This window comes from Numida meleagris, unplaced genomic scaffold, assembly GCF_002078875.1.
Source record: "Numida meleagris isolate 19003 breed g44 Domestic line unplaced genomic scaffold, NumMel1.0 unplaced_Scaffold277, whole genome shotgun sequence".
Classification (NCBI taxonomy): Eukaryota; Metazoa; Chordata; class Aves; order Galliformes; family Numididae; genus Numida; species Numida meleagris.
The window spans coordinates 15587-37015 of record NW_018364533.1 but is presented as its reverse complement, the minus strand read 5'-3'; the positions used below and the strand labels follow the sequence as shown (position 1 = coordinate 37015).

General features: G+C 39.6%; 1 long non-coding RNA gene across 1 annotated transcript; it reads right to left on the bottom strand.

Annotated features, from left to right (window-relative positions):
* Positions 1-4403: 4403 nt before the first annotated feature.
* Positions 4404-20608, bottom strand: LOC110391048. The gene is made up of 3 exons (XR_002433953.1): positions 20598-20608; positions 14689-14691; positions 4404-8517 (listed from the first exon to the last, which is right to left on the bottom strand). It is a non-coding gene; the product is annotated as an uncharacterized LOC110391048 (long non-coding RNA).
* Between the last annotated feature and the right edge of the window lie 821 nt (positions 20609-21429).

Sequence of the window (21429 nt, the reverse complement as noted above, 5' to 3'; positions counted from 1 at the left end):
CCTATTCACAATCTCAAAACAAATTTTTCTTTTCTGCTTTCATCAGGGTATACTTTTCACACTCTCCTCCTCCCTAGTTTGTCAACATTCATTCATACACTAAAGTAATCAAGTGGGTGTGATCTTCACTTCACTTCAGGACATGTTAACATGCAGCCAGCTTTGCCTTTCCAGAAAATTACATGTGTAAAAATGTAAACAGCTGGCTTTGCCTTTCCAGGGGATCAAACTTTTGCATATCCATCATTTGGACCAGAAGCATGGTTTTCACTGTCTTGGGTAACACACTGAGAATTTCACTGGAAACTTGCAGAGCTGAAGTGACAATCTGTTACAGCTGATAATCTTCACTAGTCAAGATGTGTCACACTATCCATCAGCAGGTCAAAGATAAGATGGAATGTGCAATCAAAATAATAGGAAATGTTGAGTTTGGGGATTTTATAGAAGAAATTGTACCAAGTTCTCAATGGTACAATCAGAACTATAATTCAGTCCTATACTGAGTTAACCCAGTCCTATACTGAGTTAAACAATTTTTTCTACTTAAAATTTACAAAAATTTCAGCAACAGTTCGGCAGAATACGCTTTACGGTATCCTTGTCCAAGTAATATTTAAAAAATATTTTTAATACTGTGATGCTGAATTTAGATAATCTACAGTTCTCCTTCATCCCTAATGTCCTTTGAGGATACACTCTCCAACTGTTTCCTGCAAGTGCCTGAACAATGGGAAACATTTGGATTGTAATTATGTTTGTGGCTTGGCCTCTGTAGCTAAATACATATAATGATTTCTAAACAAAAAAAAATGCTTTCAAAACTTAAGAGGAACATGAATGAAATTAACTGGCAAGATTTTATTGGAAAGGGGAAAAAAAAGTCAAACAGTTTATTTCAGTATTTAAGTTGTTTCAGACCATACTGATAGGCTAGTAATCTATAAATTCAAAATTCTCAGATGAGGACTGTTGTCTCAATTTAAAGAGTATGCACAAGTATCTACTAATTTTCTACATTGGGATAATGGTAAATTCTGTTCTTGTACTCAAGATAGGATGCAACCAGTAGCTTTATGTTTCTCTTGGACAACATTCTTCTGTGCTGTGTTTCAGGGAATATCTCCAGCTCAATGGCTCCATTTCAATTCACTTCACCTAGCTAGCCCAGCTGCAGCTACAGCTATCAGCTGTGCAGGTATCACAGCACAGAACTTAGTGCAGAACACAAAAATCTGCCCCAAACCAGGTGTTAGAAAATGCTGGCTATGAGCCTAATCCAAACTCCAGGGAAATACAGCATTTAACTGTACCCAGACTTATTCAAAATTATCTGGGAAGACCTGCAGTCACTGCAGCTTTAGCTTCATCATCAAGCAAACAGGGCAACAATTTGGACAGAGAAGTTGTATAACCTGGGAACACTGCAAAGTTAGCTTGCACTTGCATGCAAATGGTAAACATAACTGTGATTCTCCCATAGGCATGATGAAGTTTAAGGAATTATAATGTTTGACAGAGTGAAATCGTACATAGCTCTCATACTAAGTGCATAACTTACAAAGACAGCTTTTGGGGACTGATGTTTGAAGACAAAGAATAATTCTTTAGAGAAGACTCCTCTTTCATTCAAACAGCACTTTTTATCTCTTTTATTTTGAAACACAGTCTCCCTTATCAAGAAATTTTCTTTATTCATACAACTCCTACTCAGTAGTTAAAAGTCATCTTTGAACATATTTCCAGCTGAAGGTTTGCTCCAGTAATGTAACTTGCACCAACTGTCACTACAACGATTCCTCCAGGACTGTAATCTATTAACAAAAGACATTAAAAAAAAAACTACTGCCAAGCATAATTTGTCCCAGATCTTGTACACCTGGTAGTATTTCAGGCAGAGAATGCAACTTCCTGCTGGGAGTTCAAACATACAGTTGTATGCTTTGCACTTACGCACAGCCACTTTTATCCAGAGGCAGTGCCACTGACTATCTTGAATGGCACAGCAAGCCTATGCCTTCCAGAAGGTTTTTCCATAAGAAATGCAAAAGCAAGACTTTTAAATGAACTTAAAATTGACATTCTCTATTTTATTGAGCTAATATTTGTGGCTCTCTTGGGCTTACAGACAACAGACAGTACAAATTTGGAGCTCTCCTACATTTAACTTCTTCCTTCTTTTTTCCTGAATATCATTCAAATCTCTAAAATGAATGTGGCAGCATCACATGCATGTAGATCTCTGGGGAATACATTTTCTTATTTATACCAAAATCAAAACAGATAAATATGACTGTTTATGTTGCACTTTTCTTTGTGCTGTAACAGGTGTGTAACACAAGCCCTAACAAAATACCCACAACTAATGAAAACATAATTGTATTTTTAATAGTATCCTATTGACACCAAAACATATTAATTGGAAACAAGAAAAAGAAAGACAAGAAACTACCAGTTAGTTGAGCTAAATCCTAACTTTACTCAAAAAAGGCATAATTTCCATCCAGCTTGGATTTTTATTTTAATGTGCATTTATGATACTGCTATGTTTTACTGGAAATATTTTGATGAAGTACAAAAGCTGCAGATTTTTCTTTAAATATATAATGATCATAAATATTTCACTCTTTCACTATACATCAAATGTACCTTGTCACTTGGGTGTTCAAACTTGTGGCTTGCCTGAGCCACTTCGAATGAAGAATGTCTTGGGCTACATAAAGAATATGTAATATATAACGTATGTAAGTAACAAAACCTTTTAATTATTGCTTTTTTTTAATGAAAACACAAGAAAAGCAGGCAACATAAACCTAAAACTAGCAGGCTGGATGTGTCTTAGAATATCTTTATAAACAAAACTAAATAATGGTATGAATCATTACTGGCAGCACTGGAACAGGGAAGACACTTTGCAAATTCTTTTTGAATGTGAGAAAGTTAAGTAGTTGTTTAGAAAACTACCATCTGCCATATGCTGCTTGGTAAACTGGACCGAAAATACTTAGAAGAGACACTTCTCCACAGAGAAGACTTGTTTCCTGTTTGCACTGGATCACGCAAAGTAGAGGCGTTTAATAGAAACAAATGGGTGCCATACTTGGTTCATCAAAAATCATACTTCCATGCCACACACCTGTCACAAAGTAGATTGTGTATTTGAAGTGAATTTACCATAAAGTCAAAACAGGCAGTAACTATCTACCAGTTTTTGTCTAGTGTTTCACTTCCATATTTCTTGGTCTGTTAAGGTAGCAACTTGGAAAGAAAAAAATACCTACCTTTGCCTCTTCAACCTTTATTTCCATCAATGCTATAGCACAAAAATAAGTGATATTCCTACAATAATATAGTAATATTGATTTAAGGAAGGGAAGTGACACACAGATATTGGAATTCAAGAACTTCTAATAGGAAATCTCACTTTAATATTTAACAGTAGTTAATGGGTACAAACAACTTCACACAGTGTCTTTTTGAATTGTAAGGCATGAATAATGACACTTATATTGTTGTTATTTATTGTAAGTGGTACTGAAAGATGAATAAATTGAAGTAGAATATTGCTAAATTCAGTATCTGGAAGAGATGGAGTAAAATGCTTAGACCAAAATTCATTCATCTAAATGAAGACAGTGAATAGAAACAACACTTCCCAGGAATTATCAGGCATTTCACCATCAGCAGTGTCACATACGATGTAACTGTCTCTTAAGTTTCTTATAGTTACTGATAGACTTGTCAAAATGCAAATGACATGACCAGTTTACATTACACTGCATGTTCCACATGATCATCCAGAGGTGTTCTGATCACAGAGTTTCACAGCTGAAACTCTTTCATATCAAAGACACAAAAAACACGTATTAGGCAATCCTACAGCATGTCACTGAAGAAGAGGTAATAATTTGAAAATGCTAATTTGAGAAATGATCATATAAGTTTAGCCTCTGCTGAAATTTTTATGTGCACAGAGAATGTAAGGATTACATGTACAGTTCTAAAATTAATGTAAAATGCTGAATATTTTTTTCTAAGTTTTGAAGATGTCTGAACCCTTCTTTTTTTTTCTTGGCTCAAAGCTTGCTTTCTGAGGTATCTTTTGTGATAAGACTCTGACTGACTTACCAAGGAGGCGAACAGTGGGTGTCACTGTTGGGGAACGCCCCGGTATCCCCAATGGGTTGCCCTACTAGTACTCGCATGGGGAACACACGATCAACTCAATATGAGATGCGTCCAATTTTATTGTAGCAACACACCATCTTATATAGCATATATGCTTCCAGGGATACAGGGTCCAGGGATACAAGCTCTATGCAACGCGCACGCTAACAATATTGTTACCCGAGTAATCTCCATATATGGGATATGTTGTTAACTACAGCACTATGGATACAGAATACTATGGATATGCTGGAATATACTAGAACACACTGGAAACACCACATTCCACGTATCTAGGGATTACATCATTACATCATAAATCATTAGTAAATCAGTAGCTATGTGCTGCCGAGCAAGCTGCTTCTCAACAATTCCCCCCTTTTTCTTTTAGGGCTGTAAGGCAAAACAATCCTTTGGATTGTGCCCCCCTTGATCTTGCAGCCAATCAAGAATGATGTCCGAATCCTTGTTGTCAGTCACAACAAGTGAAGCTTTTGGCGCGGTAGCACGCAGCAGACAACTATACAATATTCTAGCAACTATCACAAGTAGAATAATATTAAGATCCATTTGAAACCTTCCTTAATAATATCATATATCCAAGGAGTAAGACCTGGAAACACAGAATGCAACCAATCATCAATAGGATTATGGTCCTTAGTAATGGATCGAGTGTGATTAAGCAACCAATGAATTTGTTTTTGAATTGATTCGCTATGATCAGAAAGATTAAAACAACACATTCCATCAAATTCTTTACAGCCATGCCCTTGAGCAAGTAAAAGAAAGTCTATAGCAGCTCGATTCTGCAGAACTGCATGGCGAAGGCTGTTCATATCTTCTAACATTTCTTCAAGGATCTCTGACGTATGATTACTCTGTTTAACAGTCCAACAAGCAAGACGTTCAATCTGCTTCAAGGCTTGGGCGGCAGCAACTCCTGGGGCTAGGAATGAGGCAAAAATCCTAGCAGTCACGCTCCACAACTGTACCTTGTCAGAACAGGTGCTGTCAAGGATTTTGAGAGACCGACACTTTTTGTGAGAAGCAGTTTTAAGTTCCTTATCAATCTTTAACCATTCTATAAAATAATAGCACTAATCATATTAATAATATAACCATCATAATTCAATCAGAACCTCTATTGACAACACACTAAACATAAGAAAAGATACAAGGCAAACAGCATAATGACAAGAAATACTGTCAAACCCATTAAAAAGAATGAGTTCCAATCAACATACACAGCAGGAATCAGAAACTCCCTAAGCTAATCTATTATTACTTATTGACCCTTGAAAGGTGACAAACCACCAGAAAGGAGAGAAGAAACACGGCAGCGGTGGGTGCGATAGGTAGTGCCAGCAGGGTGTCCCCTGCTTCAAAGTGCACTTCTCCTCTCTCACCCACCACAGACTCTCTCCTGCTTTTATTCTTCTCAGGGTCTGCAGGGTTTTTTCCATTTGTACACTGCATCCGCATGGCCAGTGCGATATACAGAGCCCAAGTGGAACACCTGTTCATAAAGCAAAACAAGCTACTAAGGTCAGCTCTCTCTATGAAACAAAATATTTACAACTATAGACTCAATTGTCAGTTCCCTTAGAACTATCAGAGTATCCCAAGATCATTCTATAGTGAGGGGCGTTTGGGCCCCGGATATAGGTGCCAATTGAAGGGACCAGTGAACTAAAAATCTGTTGGGCAATACTCCAGAATCCTATATTAGACTCACATGTGGAATCGAAGTAAGATAGTGTGCACCTTTGTCTCGAGTGATGCGTAGTCATGTTTTCGAAATCCTGACTAGTGGGATGAAAAACAGTTAATCATTCTATAGTACAGGGTCAACCCTTTGCCTGGGATTCCTTTCCAGGTTTTGCCTTCACAGATTAAGAAAATGCTAAATGATAGGCTAATAACATCATAACCAAGAATTATTGACAATGAGGTGGTAAAATTACACTAAAAGAGTCATTCCCTAGCATTGGTAACATCAAATCCTGTTCAATTCACATTTTGTCTCCTACTAAAACAGAAGCAGCACACAGTAACCTAGATTATCCAAAAATTTCAACACAAGCAAAGTCTTACATAATCTCTCTTGTGGCATGTCTCCCGTATTTCCCCCCTTTTTCTTTTAAGAATAAATTGCAGCCGTGTGGTTTGACACCTGTAACATACAAAGAGTTAGTTAACTGATATTTTTTAGGGAGGGCGGGGGAAGTGGATATTCGTCTGGGATAGTCAGCCATAGCAGTTGTAGAAACAAATGAATGCACAGGACTCCAGTCCAAATCTTTTTAGTAGCAATATGTCGTCAGGAGGGAGAAATCCAGTTCGTTCTGCGGATCTACTGGGCTAGGATCAAAAAGATTCTCTAGTTGCAGTCCATCCTTGTCTTTAACAAAAGTACACGCGGGCAGCAGAAGCGGAACGGCACGGCGAGCAGAGGTGGGGGCGCGGGCAGCAGCGGCGCAGCGAGCGTCGGGGGGGGTTACAGACGGCGGTCGCGAGGCAGGGAAAATCTGGAGTGAACTGTGGCCGCGGGTGCTGCGGGCGCCTCGCAGCAGCGGCGGCGGCGGTGTTCTCCGAGGGCTGCACTCTTTCTTCTCCCCGACTGGGGGAGGGGTTGAAGTCCCGGATCGGGTCCGGCAGAAGCTGCTTTCCTCATCGAGGGGCAGCGGCAAGTAGCCGGAAGGATTCGTCCTTCCCTGTTGAACTTGTTTGAGCGCTGCCGAGATTCAGCGTCAAACAGGCAAAAGCATTCCAGAGTCTTATGCAAACTTTGTCCCAAAACTGCCCCATCAAAAGAAAACCCAGATTTCGAAAACTCAGGGGCATTTTTGCTTAACCATTTAGCAAAGGTAACTCATGCTGAAGGTAGATACAGTTCGATTCTGAAACTTTAAAATTCTCTGTACTTCTTTGGGATTTACTTGTTGCTCCTTCGTTAGAGAGCTCCCCATAGTTCCCAAGCAAAACTGACTCATAACAGTCACGATACTTTCTCCACGTTTTTCATGCAGCCCTGAGCCTTAGCCCAGCTCAGCAACTGCTCCAAGTCCTTTGATCGGACTGCTTCACCTCTCTTAGAGAGAATAAAAAGCCCATTCGCTTTTGTAAAAAGCAGGTAAGTAACCAGTGCGCTACCGGTTTATCCATGGTGCACTGCATCTCCGTATCCCACCGCCTGGCGAGCTATGTTAGCCCATTTTGGGTGACCAACCGATACAGCAGAGGTTGCGCCCCTGGACAAACACACCTTGTTGGGAGAAGGTGGGGGTGGAGGCAAAGGAGGGGGTAAATCTTCATTACCCTCTCCTGGGGGAAACAAAGCAGATTCGGACTCAGGGTCCCCTGCAACAGCAGTAACAGGAGCAGAGGGAACAATACTATCCATATTTTTCACCGAAACAGGTATACCTAAGGAAGGGTACGGCCGATCCTGGGTACCCCTCTGCGCCACAGGTGTTGATAACCCCAGCTGCTTAGCTGCTTGATCCGCAACATCCTGTTCCACCTTGTGGCGCTTAATACAATTAATAATTTCTCGCCACAGTTTCATTAATTTCTTTGCCTCTTTACGATCATTAATCACATGATCCCATACCCATAGCATATTGCCCATCTTTCGCCACTCCTCGACATTATGCAATGTCCTGGCATGCAAAGACGCACCTGACGAGCGACCATAATCTAATAACTTAGGGATTAACTTCATCGTCCCCGCTTTTCTAAAAAGCATAATAAAATCTAATGGGTCAGGAACTAATTTTAACGTCCCCGCATCGACCCCCTGCTTTTCTAAAAAGCGCAATAACAGTAATTGGGCTACCTCCCACTCCATCCCCGCGACGTAACGCAACGTAATCAATTCACCAGTGAAGATAGATGGAGCTGCGCTGGCCAGCATCTGCAAAAGAAGGCACGGTAGACCCCGGATCCGCTACCCTTGGCAAGCCAAAAAGGCTTCTCCGCTGCCAACAGTGCAACGGAGGAAAATGCGGTCCGCCCTTCACGCTCCCTGGGTAGGGTCCCTATCTAGTAATCATTTGTCCCTGTTCAGGCGCCAAATGTTGGGGAACGCCCCGGTATCCCCAATGGGTTGCCCTACCGGTACTCGCGTGGGGAACGCACGATCAACTCAATATGAGATGCGTCCAATTTTATTGTAGCAACACACCATCTTATATAGCATATATGCTTCCAGGGATACAGGGTCCAGGGATACAAGCTCTATGCAACGCGCACGCTAACAATATTGTTACCCGAGTAATCTCCATATATGGGATATGTTGTTAACTACAGCACTATGGATACAGAATACTATGGATATGCTGGAATATACTAGAACACACTGGAAACACCACATTCCACGTATCTAGGGATTACATCATTACATCATAAATCATTAGTAAATCAGTAGCTACGTGCTGCCGAGCAACCTGCTTCTCAACATGTCACCGTGTGGCAATCAGCATCACCTTGTGAACATTTGAAAGCATTTCCTTCAGAGCTGTTTGACTCCAAAAGAGAGTGATCAGGAGTGTTTACTGGTAGACAGTGAGACAGCTCCCCAGTTGAAGAAAGACAGGGAATTCTAGAGAGAGTCCAGCAGAGGGCCACAAAGATGATGAGGGGCCTGGAGGATCTCCCTTATGAGGACAGGATGAGAGACATGGGACTTTTCATCTTGGAGAAGATGGAGAGGGGACAACATCACTGTTTATTAACATCTAAAGTGGGAGAATCAAATGGATGGGACCAGGCTCTTTTCAGTGCTGTACTGTGACAAGACAAGGGGCAATGAGAAAAACTGCCACAAGGGAAGTTCCATGAAAATATGTGGAGGAACTTCTCTACTGTGAGGGCAACAGAGCACTGGAACTAGCTGCTCATAGGGGTTGTGGAGTCTCCTTCTCTGGAGATATTAAAACCCTACCTGGATGCTTTCCTGTGTAATCTACTTCAGGGAATCTGCTTTGGCAGGGCTGTTGGACTAGATGATTTCCAGAGATCCCTTCCAAACCCTATGATTTTATGACTATGATTCTGTAATAAAGTAGATTTTGCTGGACAGCTAGTGTTATCATGTGCTCAATTTTATTTTCCATAAAGTAATTCTAGCAAATGTACACTATATCTTATTTAACTAAGAGGTTTAAACAAATACTAAGGCATATTAGAAAATATATATATATTAGGCAGTACCATTACAATCATATTCCATTTTTTTAAATCATAGCTACTATACAGATGCTGATTCTCTTCATAGATTAAGTGAGAGCATTTCTTTAATATGGTGATGATACTTATAATAGAGGTTGATAGTGTCAATTTCATTATTTAAAATGAAAGAAAAAGAAGTTACAGTGTCTGTGCTGCTATCTTTTCCATCAGGACACGATGTTTATATGAATATATGACTTCCAAATTACTTAGTGCGTGAGTACTTGCTGAAAATTCTAGATGGGTATGCAATGACAAAGGAATTATGTAGGAAAGGTGTAATCACAGAAGAATGAAAACTCTTTCTGGAAAGCTTCTCTGCTAAACTAAACAGTAAACTGTGTGCAACAGCTGGACAGCAACATATGAGCTGTTCAAATGAACAAGAACAAAGCAACAAATCAGTAAAACCCAGGAATGAACTCAGAGAGTCACATACACCTGGAAGCTTTCAAAAGCATAACGAAAAATAGTTGTGTTGTGCATACACATTACTTCAAGTAATAATAACTAGCTGATCACAGTCCCACAACCTGTTCTTGACTTCATTTTAGTCCTTAGACAAGGGATTTTGAGAAAACTGATAGCTGATCTGATCTTCATTTTAGTATGGCCAATTACTGGAGGAAATGGTTCAATATATATATACCTGGAGAGAGGCTAAGGCAGGAAACAAGGCCAAGATGATTCCCACCTGTAGGAAATACCCAAATAATTTATCAGGACGGTATCTCTGATAAAAGCAGATTTTATTTGCTATTGCAATGGCAGGCGTCCTGCAAGCAGAAGCACACCTATGGACAAAATGTGACAGCTTTTGTACCTTGTTTCCCCCCCCTTGCCTGCCCCCTCCCCTGTTTCCGCATTGGCTGGGTACTCCAGGTTCACAGTCTTATCGAAGGTTTACATTTGTTCATTACATTCTGACACCTGTTAAGTCATGTGCTATCTTGTGCAAGTCAGTCACCATCTTGCTGTTTCCAAGATGTCTCAGTACTCTTCTTATTGTGTTGATATGGTGATTTTCTCCAAAGCTTCTTCCATTCTCTCCAAAGAACGCTTCCTCTGTTAAACAAAGAGCACCGAGGGGGGATGCCAGGCCTTCCTGATGCCTCTTTAGGCACTTCCTTGGGCATGTCATGACTTGTTCTCTGGTTTGATCAGTCTCATGCAGGATATTCTTGCAATGTGTATGACAAAGTATAACATATATTTTCATGCTGGCTGTACATAAATTGTTGCTAGCAATATGTATATTGTTAATTATTTAACTTTTCCTCCTTAAATTCTCTATTACTCGGGTCCTGTCTATCCAGCACCAAAAATTAGTAGTTTTTCTAACTTGTAAGGCTCAGAGGTATTTCAGATGGCTGGACAGACAGGAGCTGCAGTCTTTGTGCCTATAACTTACTCCATCTACCCAATCTCTATAGCTATAAATCACTTATATTCTGATGCAGAAACAACATTTGATTCCCACACCGACTGAGTTATTACCAATTCTAAGCAGTTAAGGAATACCAGTGAGAGAGGAAAGGGTTAGAATACAGTTTCAAACAAACAATAAAAGATGGATGCAGGTTTATGTGGCAAGGAAACCTAGAAGTTGCTGATTGGTCTTTGGAACTCAACTGGAGAATACATCCTGAAGAAAACCAGCCGAAGCTGGGTCACCCTCTTCAACTGTGCCAAGGTCAAAAGTACACAGTGAGGAAGAGATATGGCCTTTATCCCCACGACCCCCAAAGATGACCACCAGGAGGCACTACGTGTGCTCAAGGGGTGTGACTCAGGGGTGGAGTGTATTATAATGATTTATCAGAATTAATTGTAATAGCCCCTCCCTTCCTCAGGAATGCTATGAATAGGTATGCTTTTGATCTTTAAATATGGAAGTTTTCTTCCTTTCATTGTGCAAGCTAGGATGGGGATACCCCCCTTGCACCCAGCATGTGGGCACAGCTGTAATATATATACCTGCTTTATAAGCTTACCTGGTTGTAAAGTTTGTTTCTGCAAGTCACCAGGAAGATGGGGAAGTTAATGATAGTAAAGAAAGGAATTCCAGCAAACTTGTCATAAAGCGGGGATAGTCAACACCATGGACTAGCAACATCTCATTGATCTGTAGGGGGCTGCGGGTCAGTCAGCAAAGTCTCATTGCCCTGCATGGTCGAGGGGGTACTCATTCTACCTTCAAACTCTTCCGTTTTTATCCTCTTCATTCCATTCTCTTGCACCTCTAGTTGCTCAGGGCAACAGTACCTGCCTCCCCTGACAGGTGATCAGCTGTTGATCATGCAGCAATAACGTGCCTGCTGCCTGGTGGGCCAGGGGGCATGTATGCTGACTCCATATTGGTCATTTTCTCCAAGACAACCCTAAAAGTCAGCCTGATCTGCAAACAACAGCCAAGAGCCAATTCTTTCTGCAGTCTCAGCTACATGAGTTCTTATTGGCCTATCATGGTCTCAGGAAGATGCCACTGAACAATCCAAAACAACAGAGCTTTCTTTCAGCTTCTCACAGGTCTCTGCATGATAAAGGTGCTTGTTTCTCTTGTAAAATAGCTCAGAGACAATCTGAGTAAAATATGTTACAATATAAACAAACAAAGAAAGAAATAAAACGCCAAAATAATAGATTAATGGGCTTAATTAGATGTTGTACTATTTATGAGCCAAAACTTCTTTAACGAAAGAACTGTATGATCAACAAAAATACCTAGAGGACAAAGAGAGATTTACTGTTTTTCCTAGATCAGGCAGTTATGTTTGATGTTTGTTTAATATAGTGTGGGTGTTTTAGAACCTCCAAGCCACATTTATTAGATTTTACAAATCTTCTGAATAAAGGTATTCTTTGCCTTATTTATTTTACTTCCCACAAAAATTTTAATAAATTTTATTTATTTTATTATTTTATTTATTTTATTATTTATTATTTTATTTATAGAATAACATTCCAGATTTATATGCAAAACATTGACTATATTGCAGTCATCAAGACTTTCTGTGTGTGTGTAATATGTACGACAATATGTGACTATGAGGTCTCTATCCAAAACAGTTTGCTGTGTTTCATACTGGAAGAAGGATTCTCAAAGGTAGTATAGTATTACTCCTATACATCACTCCATGCACACTGAAACAAAGTTCAAAATCATTGTCTTTTATGCAATCTCCAAAAGTCAACAATATATCAACACTTCTGACCTGAAAAGAACAATGTTAGCTACCTGAATTACAGTTAATACTTTCACACTTTGTTTATTGACAGAATTTATACTAAGTAATTTTTTTTTTTAAGTACAGTTCTTTTGTTCTGTTAACATGTTATGAGTAAAGAAGGAGGAAACTGAAGGGAAAATCTCCAAGGAATCCTATGGTGAGACACAACAGGAATCAGAAAAAAAACACTGTTGAAGTACCAGACAGGGTAATAATGCACACGCCAATACTCAGAAGTTCAAAATTCAGTGTTACAGTGATACCAGATGGAGTTCATTAGCAGATGGTATGCCTAATTAACATAGCAGAAAAGAAGAGAACTTGTCCGGAAATTCCTAACAGCAGTGGTTCTCTATTGTTCCACATAAGAGATGGAGATACACATCTTAAAGTATTCAAATTCAAGCCCAAAGTTTCTATCTATGTATAGTAAAACAATATTTTTTTTAGAAAAAGATATTGAAAAACTGCTTTAAAAAGTTTCTAGGACACTGGCAGATCAAGGCTGTGAAGGAAGGGTGTTTGTCCTTCTCCAATTTAAACACTTCTACATACAAAACCTGGATAGGTGTTTTAAGAGTGTGCATTCTACATGCCATGGGAGTGTAAATGTTAGGACAATACCTTGGATTTCATCTACTGACTCACAAATAGTTTTTGAAATTCATGAAGTTCTATTATAAACATGATTTAGGTTTCCACTTAAAACTTGATTAGAAAATTCTAGTTCTAATGAGTCTAGCTGAGAAGGCCTCTGTTATATTCCCAACACAGACAACTAGTCATCAGTTAACAGGAGTATGATTTTGGACATTAATTCAACATGGAAAAAAAAAAAAAAAGAAATATAGTGCTTACAGGTTGAGCAATCCAATCCAAGAAACAGTCATATTTGGATCAGTTTCTTTTAATAGTTGTTGCAATCTGTAGTATAGATAAACTTAATGACTACAAGCTGTTTACATGCAGCATGGATACATGCATAGTCAAAGAGGATAATATTATTTATTCCACAAGTTTTTTTACATACAGTCTCACGAAATGCATGGAAAAACTAACATATATTGTAATGGAATTTACTTTGCATCCCCCTGAGAACTCAGTGAGCTCTTCTGTCTGAAGCAGAACCTGCCAAAAATATCTGTACCTTTATCATTATAAAACGATTTGTGCTATCTACTTTGTATGAGAATGAGCTATGGAATGACTTAAGACTGAGGTAGTAAGGTTCACTCACTGTGTAGAATTACACGGTATCTGCTAGTAAGCTACCACGTTAAAGCTTCCTTTAGGTATGTGTTTCAAGGTTTTACACATAATCAAGATTATGAGGGAGCATGATCAATCTAAATACTTTAAGGAGAGATTCCCTTTCTTCCACCATGACATTGACCTGCCTTAAGTTGACAGGTCCTCTGTGCTATAAGAACACCAGGCTTTGTGGTGAAGTAATGTATACCTAAACAAAGTATGTGGGAGGTTCTCAGGACTAGGAATTACTTCTTACTTGAAACTTTGACTACCACCAAGGCAGTTTCATTTGTCATCCTTGTTTCTCTCTCGAGTTAGGGCAAACAAGTAAACTGAGGTCAGGTACATTTTAAGATGTTACAGGTTCGGGGCACTCTATTATGTGTATTGTAGACAGGTGGATTTTAAAAAAAAAAAAAAAAAAAAGGAATTCTCAATCCAGAATAAAAATAGCAAGTAGATGTTAGGTTGGAACAGGCTAATGAATCTGTTGAGATTCAGCCTTGGGCTAACCCTTCACATGAATGTTTACAGACATGCCAGAGTTCCAAAACTTTTACAATACGTTGTCAGCAGCATACATATTCTGTTCTACTAGAAATCCTGTTTGATGGGGTAAAGAGACTTTAAAAATATATATATATATTTGACATTTGAGGAGATTTGCTAACTATCGACATTGAGCTGAAAAAGACAGAAAAAAAAACAATTCAGAGATAGCATTAGATGGGTTTTCACACTTCCTGGTACTTCTTAATCTTTCCACCTCCACTTTCAGCTCTGCCACTGGGTTGAGCAGATCATCCACCAGCTCACGCCACACACAGGTGGTATCTCTGCTACCCCCTGGTAACAGTGACAGGCTCAGATACTCCTTCTAGCCAGAGGCGTGAACAGCTGTATGTTTACACGAGCACTCAGTCTGGGTTGACACATTCTTTCTTGAGAAGGCTTTCAGCCGAGAGGAGATCATGGCTAGGTCTAGTTCTCCTTGGAAGGACAGTGGCCACTAGGTAAGCTGACATCATGAGCCAGAAGAGTGACTCTGCCCTCCATGCATGCCCTGCCCTCTGTGAGATACCACTCCAACAGCTGTGCCATGCTCTGACAGACACACCATGCCCTGTTTGACTGCCCTGTTCAACATGCTTCTAGTCACTCATGTTCTGCAACACTTCTAAGGTCTGTGTAAGAAAGAGAAAACATCTCTCAAGACATCACTGGCATTTTTGTCAAAATCAGTGCAATTTTGATACATAACATTGGTAAGATGAGGTCACGGAAGTATTTTAAACTGGTTAAGAATTCATGATGAATTTGCAGTCTCTGTTTTTCTAAATATGACCAACATAAATATAACATGTATAGCAAAAGGCTATTTAATAAATAAATCTAAAGAATCTCACTTTTTCTTTTAAATGTTTCAAGCTACAGAATTACAAAATAAGAAAAAAAATATCAATATACTCTTTACATTAAGGGTCACTTAAAGCTTCAGAATTCCTTGCTAACCAAGGGCAAACAGTGGTACATAACTTGAAACCTAAACTGTGCATCATTCTCAAATTTTAAAATAAATAACCATACTGAAAAAAAAAAAAAAGAGTATGATCAATATAGACATCCAGATATCTTCCATAAAGGGACAGTTTAGCCATGAAGTGAAACATGTTTGCACAGGAAAGAGAAGAACCCTGACAAGTGAGTGAAGAATATGTCCTCCTCTGCCAAAGTAAAAAGATACTTCAGCTGATCATATCTCTTAATTCAGAGCCCTTTTCTAGGTATTAGGGTTATATCAAGTCATAAAGGATTCATATTAGAAAGTCAGAGTTTGCTTGAAAAGTAAGAGTGGAATTTACAGAGGTTTGAGAATTTTGAGTGTGCAAGGCTCACTTTTCCTGCTATAGAAATACAGCAGTTCTCAGATGTGAAATTCAAATTTCAAATTTTCAAATCCTGATCAAAATATTCTAAAAGCTCAATGGGATTCTGTGCTGTAGTTTTTCTTAGAATCTCTCAGATGTTAAGAAGTTTTTTAAAACATTGCTCTTCTGTTTAATTAGATTTGAGATAAAAATCCAGGCAATATATCTTTCTGTATTTTTTATTTTCCTACTCTCATTATCTGAGATGATGCAAATCATGATGATACTGGCAAAAATAAATAAATAAATAAATAACAATAAATAAATTATCCCAAGTCTTTGGACTTCAGATGAAGTGATTGATTCAATACCCACAATACTAGACTCCCTACAACTAAAAGAGACCTCTGTCACTTTTGTGGATACAAGATCTTTGTGTGTAACTTAGCTCCATCGCCAAAGCCACCACTAAATATAGCTGTTGTATTAACAACCACAGCTAAAATAGTATTGAATTGATACAACAAGGCAAAATATTTTCAGATTGAAAGAGAGGAGATTTAGATTGGTTGTAAGGAAGAAATTTTTTACAGTAAGGGTGGTGAGTCACTGGAATAGCTCAGAGAGTTGGTGGAAGCTCCATCCTTGGAGACATTCAAGGTCAGTCTGGATGAGGTTCTGAGTAACCTGGTCTAGCTGTAGGTGTCCCTATTCATTGTTGGTGAGTTGGATTAGATGACTTCTGAAAGTCCATTCCAACTCAAAAGAATCTATGATTCTATGTATGTAGTTTCATATTTTTTCTTCTCTTTCTTCTCACCAATGTCAACAGAAGACAGGCTAAGTTAAATAATTGAGTGTGCACATAAGATGAGAATCAGGCCACTGAAAGTGAAGACAGATAAAGACAGACAACACCAAAACTTTTGAGTGAAATCAATGTTCCTGCAGGGCCAAATGACAATCTCATTAATTTCCAAGAAAGAGGAATCAGTTACCATAGTAACACGAATAACATTGGCTTTTACACTTGAAGAAATTAACTTTTTCCCAAAATATTCTAAATACCTCTGCAAATGAAGGAAGATAATTGGGGAAAAAAAGAGTAAAATCTGAAAGCATCTGGGACCAAGATTTTAACAAGAAGAGAATGAAGACTTTGAAAGATAATGTGACTGGGTTACAAAAAAATAAGGAAGCAAAACCTAGAATGCTATAAAAGAAATAATACATGAGACAGCAGATGGAAACTGGGTTCATGACGTTAAACCTGATAAAAAGTGTCAGTGTGAGCAGGAGCAGGGCAGATTATTCGAGGCAACATCAACTTCATCTTTAACTCAACAGAGCACAGGAGACTATATGCCTTGGTAGAAACCCACATCTGAGACTTCATCTTATGTTTCTCACTCATAGGAGCCTCTTTGTGCATGACACTATGTGTGCTTAAGATCTTTAATTTTTTTGTTCCAGGAGCAGAGTGTGGCACAGAGCAAAGAACAGCCAGACTGGAAAGGAGTGAAGACTTGGCTCAACAATTTTTTTGCAAATGGTATGAATTCCTCAGTGGTTTAAACCTTACTTGTAAATTCCTGCCCTGCATTTTGTATTATATCTTAGAATCTATGATCATAGAATCATAGAATGGCTTGGGTTGGAAGGGAACTTAAAAGTCATCTGGTTTCAAGGCATGTGCCTTGGGTAGGGTTGCCCATCATTAGACCACGTTGCCCAGGGCCCCACCTAACCTGGCTTTGAATGCCTGCAGGGATAGGGCTTTTACAACTTTTTTGAGAAACTTGTTCCAGTTCCTCATTACTCTCTGAGAAAAAACTTCCTCCTAACATCTAATATAAATCTATCCTCTTTTAGTTTAAAGCCATTCTCCCTTGTCCTGTCACTACCAGGTAATGTGCAAAGTCAGTTTCCCTTCTCTTTATAAACTCCACTCAACTACTGGAAGGCTGCAATGAGGTCTCCACAGAGCCTCCTTTTCTACAGGTTGGACAAGAACAGCTTCCTTCATCCTGCTTGAGCCCTCTGATCAGATGTGTGGCCCTCCTGTACCCTTTCAAACAGCTTTCTTGTTCTGGGGACCTCACACCTACACAAAACACTTCAGATGGGGCCTCACACAGTCAGAGCAGACAGGGACAATCACCTCCCTCTCCCTGCTGGCCAATGCTCTTTTGATGCAGCTCAGAATACAGCTGGCTTTCTGGTCTGAAAGTGCACATTGATGGCTTAAGTCCAGCAGAACCCCCAAGTCCTTTCCACAGGGCTGGAAAGATAAGAAAGATCAATCCAGCTGAAAAGCGAGCCAAAATATTCTGAAGTTGATGAAAATTGGGTGCTATCTAAAAATTGTAATTTATAATGTGTCCTCCTTCAGTAGGTTCTTTGTCTTGTTCTATGTATTTTAAGTAAAACTTAATTAAAAGCTGGAACAAGTGCTATGCTGAAGTTCATATGTCTGGTTTTATGAGCAGAATAGAGGTTTTACTACCTTGTCTATCATCAGCACTAGATAGTGATGGATTCTGTATCACATTATGGGGTCAAGTCAATGCTCAGATACTGTCTTCACCTCAGTACTGCAAAGATAAACCTATAAGTGATGCACCAATGCACTCTAAAGCATCATTTTCTGACCCTGTTTTATAACATAAGTCAAGTAATAAATAATGCTTCTGTTAAAAATTAAACTTCATTTCATTTACTCAGAATACGATAGGCACCAGAAAGAATCTGCAGGAAATAAACTCAATATTAAAAGTAAATCTAATGAATTTGTGAGGATAAATGTACCTAAACTTCCACAGTATTTTACAGTTTGAAATATGTTTACTCAAATTAGATGCTGTGCAATTAGCAGCAAGGTTATATAAAAGTAGCCTTCATTTTTTGCATTTCCAGTAACAGTTATTTGTACAAACAATTCAGGAAATTGTAAACAAGAAAAGGCATAAACTAAGCACACAAAGACATGAAAGAAGACATAGACTGGCCAAATATTTTTTTTTTCAAAAGCAATTGTAGAAATATACGTACCACAATGTTTTCACAATGTGGATATGTGCCTGTTTGTATCCTTTGTGAGCTAAAAGGAATGTAACTTAAATGTAGATCAAGTCAATAAACTCATAAAACTAGGAGAGCTATTAAAAATACATTTGAGAAATAAGCTCATCAAATAAATTTGTCACCAATAACTTGATAAGCTTGACCATGAAGAGAAGTTACTCACTTTCATTGATTAATGAATTGCAGGAAAAGAATACAGGTATTTGGTATAAACAAATTCCCCGTGGAAAGTTATCTGCTTTATATAGGTTCCAGAAAATTATCAGATACATAAATTCCAGTGTAGCCATTTTACTTTTCAATTACCTGGTTAAAATCCCTAAGATATCACCAAGTCTTTTCTGTGATTCTCTTCAGTTTGAACAAATTCCTTCAGTTCTTTTCCTTCCTACCTACCTGAACCTGCTTGGAACTCACTGAAAGCAAACAAGAAAATTAGAAAAACAAAAAAAAAAACCCTTAATTTAAACAAAACATTAAGTGCATCACAACGTTACTGATGGAAAGCTGCCTAAATGCAGCTTTCATCCTGCTGGCTCTTGTCCTGCTGGGGAACATCAACCACTCTGACATTTGCTGGAAAAGTAGCACAGCAAGCCATAGGCAATCCAGGAGGCTCCTGGGATGTGTAGAGGATAAATTCTTGAGCCAATTAATACACAGCCCCACCAGGGGGGAATGCAATATTGGATCTGTTATTCACCAGTGCCAGTGAACTGACTGGTGACATCAGGATTGGAGGCTGCCTGAGCTGTAGTGACTATGTAATAGCAGAGTTTACATTTCCTGAGAGAAAGGCAAAGAGTGAAGTCAAGATACTGAATTTCAGGAAAGCTACCTTCTAGCTCTTTAGGAAGTGAGTAAAAAAATCTCCCTGGGAAACTGTCCTGAAGGACAAGGGAGAGAAGCAGAGCTGGCAGATCATTAAGGAAGCTTTACTTAGAGTGTAAGAGCTCTCCATCCCCAGGTGTAGGAAGTCAGGAAAAGAAGGTGAGAGACTTACATGGCTGAACCAGGACATAGTGATCAAACAGGAGAGCAAGAAGAAAATGCACAGGCAGTGGAAGGAGGGGCAGATGCCCTGAGAGGAGTTTAGAAATGCCGCTAGGCTGTGTAGAGAGGGGATCAGGAAGGCCAAGGCCAAACTCCAGCTGGACTTGGCAAGGGATGCAAAGAACAATAAAGGATTATACAGATACATCAATCAGAAAAGGAAAGTCCAAGAAGGTATCTCCTCCCTAGTGAGCAATGCAGGCTGACTAGTAATGATGAACAATGAGAAGGCTGAGATCATTTTTTTGTCTCAGTCTTCAGTTGCTACTGCTCTGTGCAAAACTCTTGAGTGAATGGGTCAGAAGGTGGGGACTGGAGAAGCAGTGTCAGTCCTTTTGTAAGTAAAAATCAGGTTCACAACCGCCTGAGAAACCTGAACATCCACAAGTCTGTGGATCTCAATGAGATCCATCACAGAGTCCTGAGGGATTTGTCTGATGTAGTCACCAAGCCACTCTCAGGTGAAGTCCCTGGTGACTTGAAAAAAGACATTTTCACACACATTTTTAAGAAGGATGACCCAGAGATCTACTAACCTGTAAGAATCACTTCTGTACAAGGGAAGATCATGGAATAGATCCTCCTGGAATCTATGCTAAGGAGCATGGAAGAAAGGGAGATGATACGGGACAACCAGCATGGCTTTACCAAGGGCAAGTCCTACCTGATCAAACTAGTGGTCTTCAATGATGATGTAACTACATCAATGGACATCGGAAGAGCCACTGATGTCATCTATCTGGACATTGACATTGTATCCCATAACATCCTCCTCTCCAAATTGTAGAGATATGGGTTTGATGGTGGACTGTTTAGTGCATGATGAGCTGATCGTAAGTTTGTACCCAGAAAGTAGTGGTCAATGTTTCAATGCACAGATGAAGATCAGTGACAAGTGGCGTCCCTCAAGAGTCAGCACTGGGACTAATATTCTTCTACATCTTCATCAGTGCTCATTGACAGCAGGATCAAATGCATCCTCAGCAAGTTTGCAGATAACATCAAGCTATGTGGCAGTCAGTATGTCCAAAGGAGGGGATACCATCCGGAGAGACCCAGACAGGCTTGAGTGGTAGGCCCAGGAGGACCTCCTGCAGTTCAACTAATCCAAGTGAAAGGCCTTGTATCTGGGTTGTGATACAAGGCTGTTGATGTGGTCTACCTAGACTTCAGGAAAGCCTTTGACATTGTCTCCCACAGTATTCTCCTGGAGAAACTGGCAGCCCATGGCTTGGACAGGTACACTCTTTGCTGGGTAAGGAGCTGGCTGGCAGGCTGGGCCCAGAGAGCGGTGGTGAATGGAGTTAAATCCAGCTGGTGACCAGTCACGAGTGGTGTTCCCCAGGGGTCGGTGCTGGTGCCTGTCCTTTTCAATATCTTTATTGATGACCTGGATGAGGGCATGGAGAGCAGACACCAACCTGGCAGGAAGTGTTGATCTGCCTGGGGGTAGCAAGGCCCTACAGAGGGATCTGGACAGGCTGGATCTCTGGGCTGAAGCCAATGCGATGAGGTTCAACAAGACCAAGTCCTGCACTTTGGCC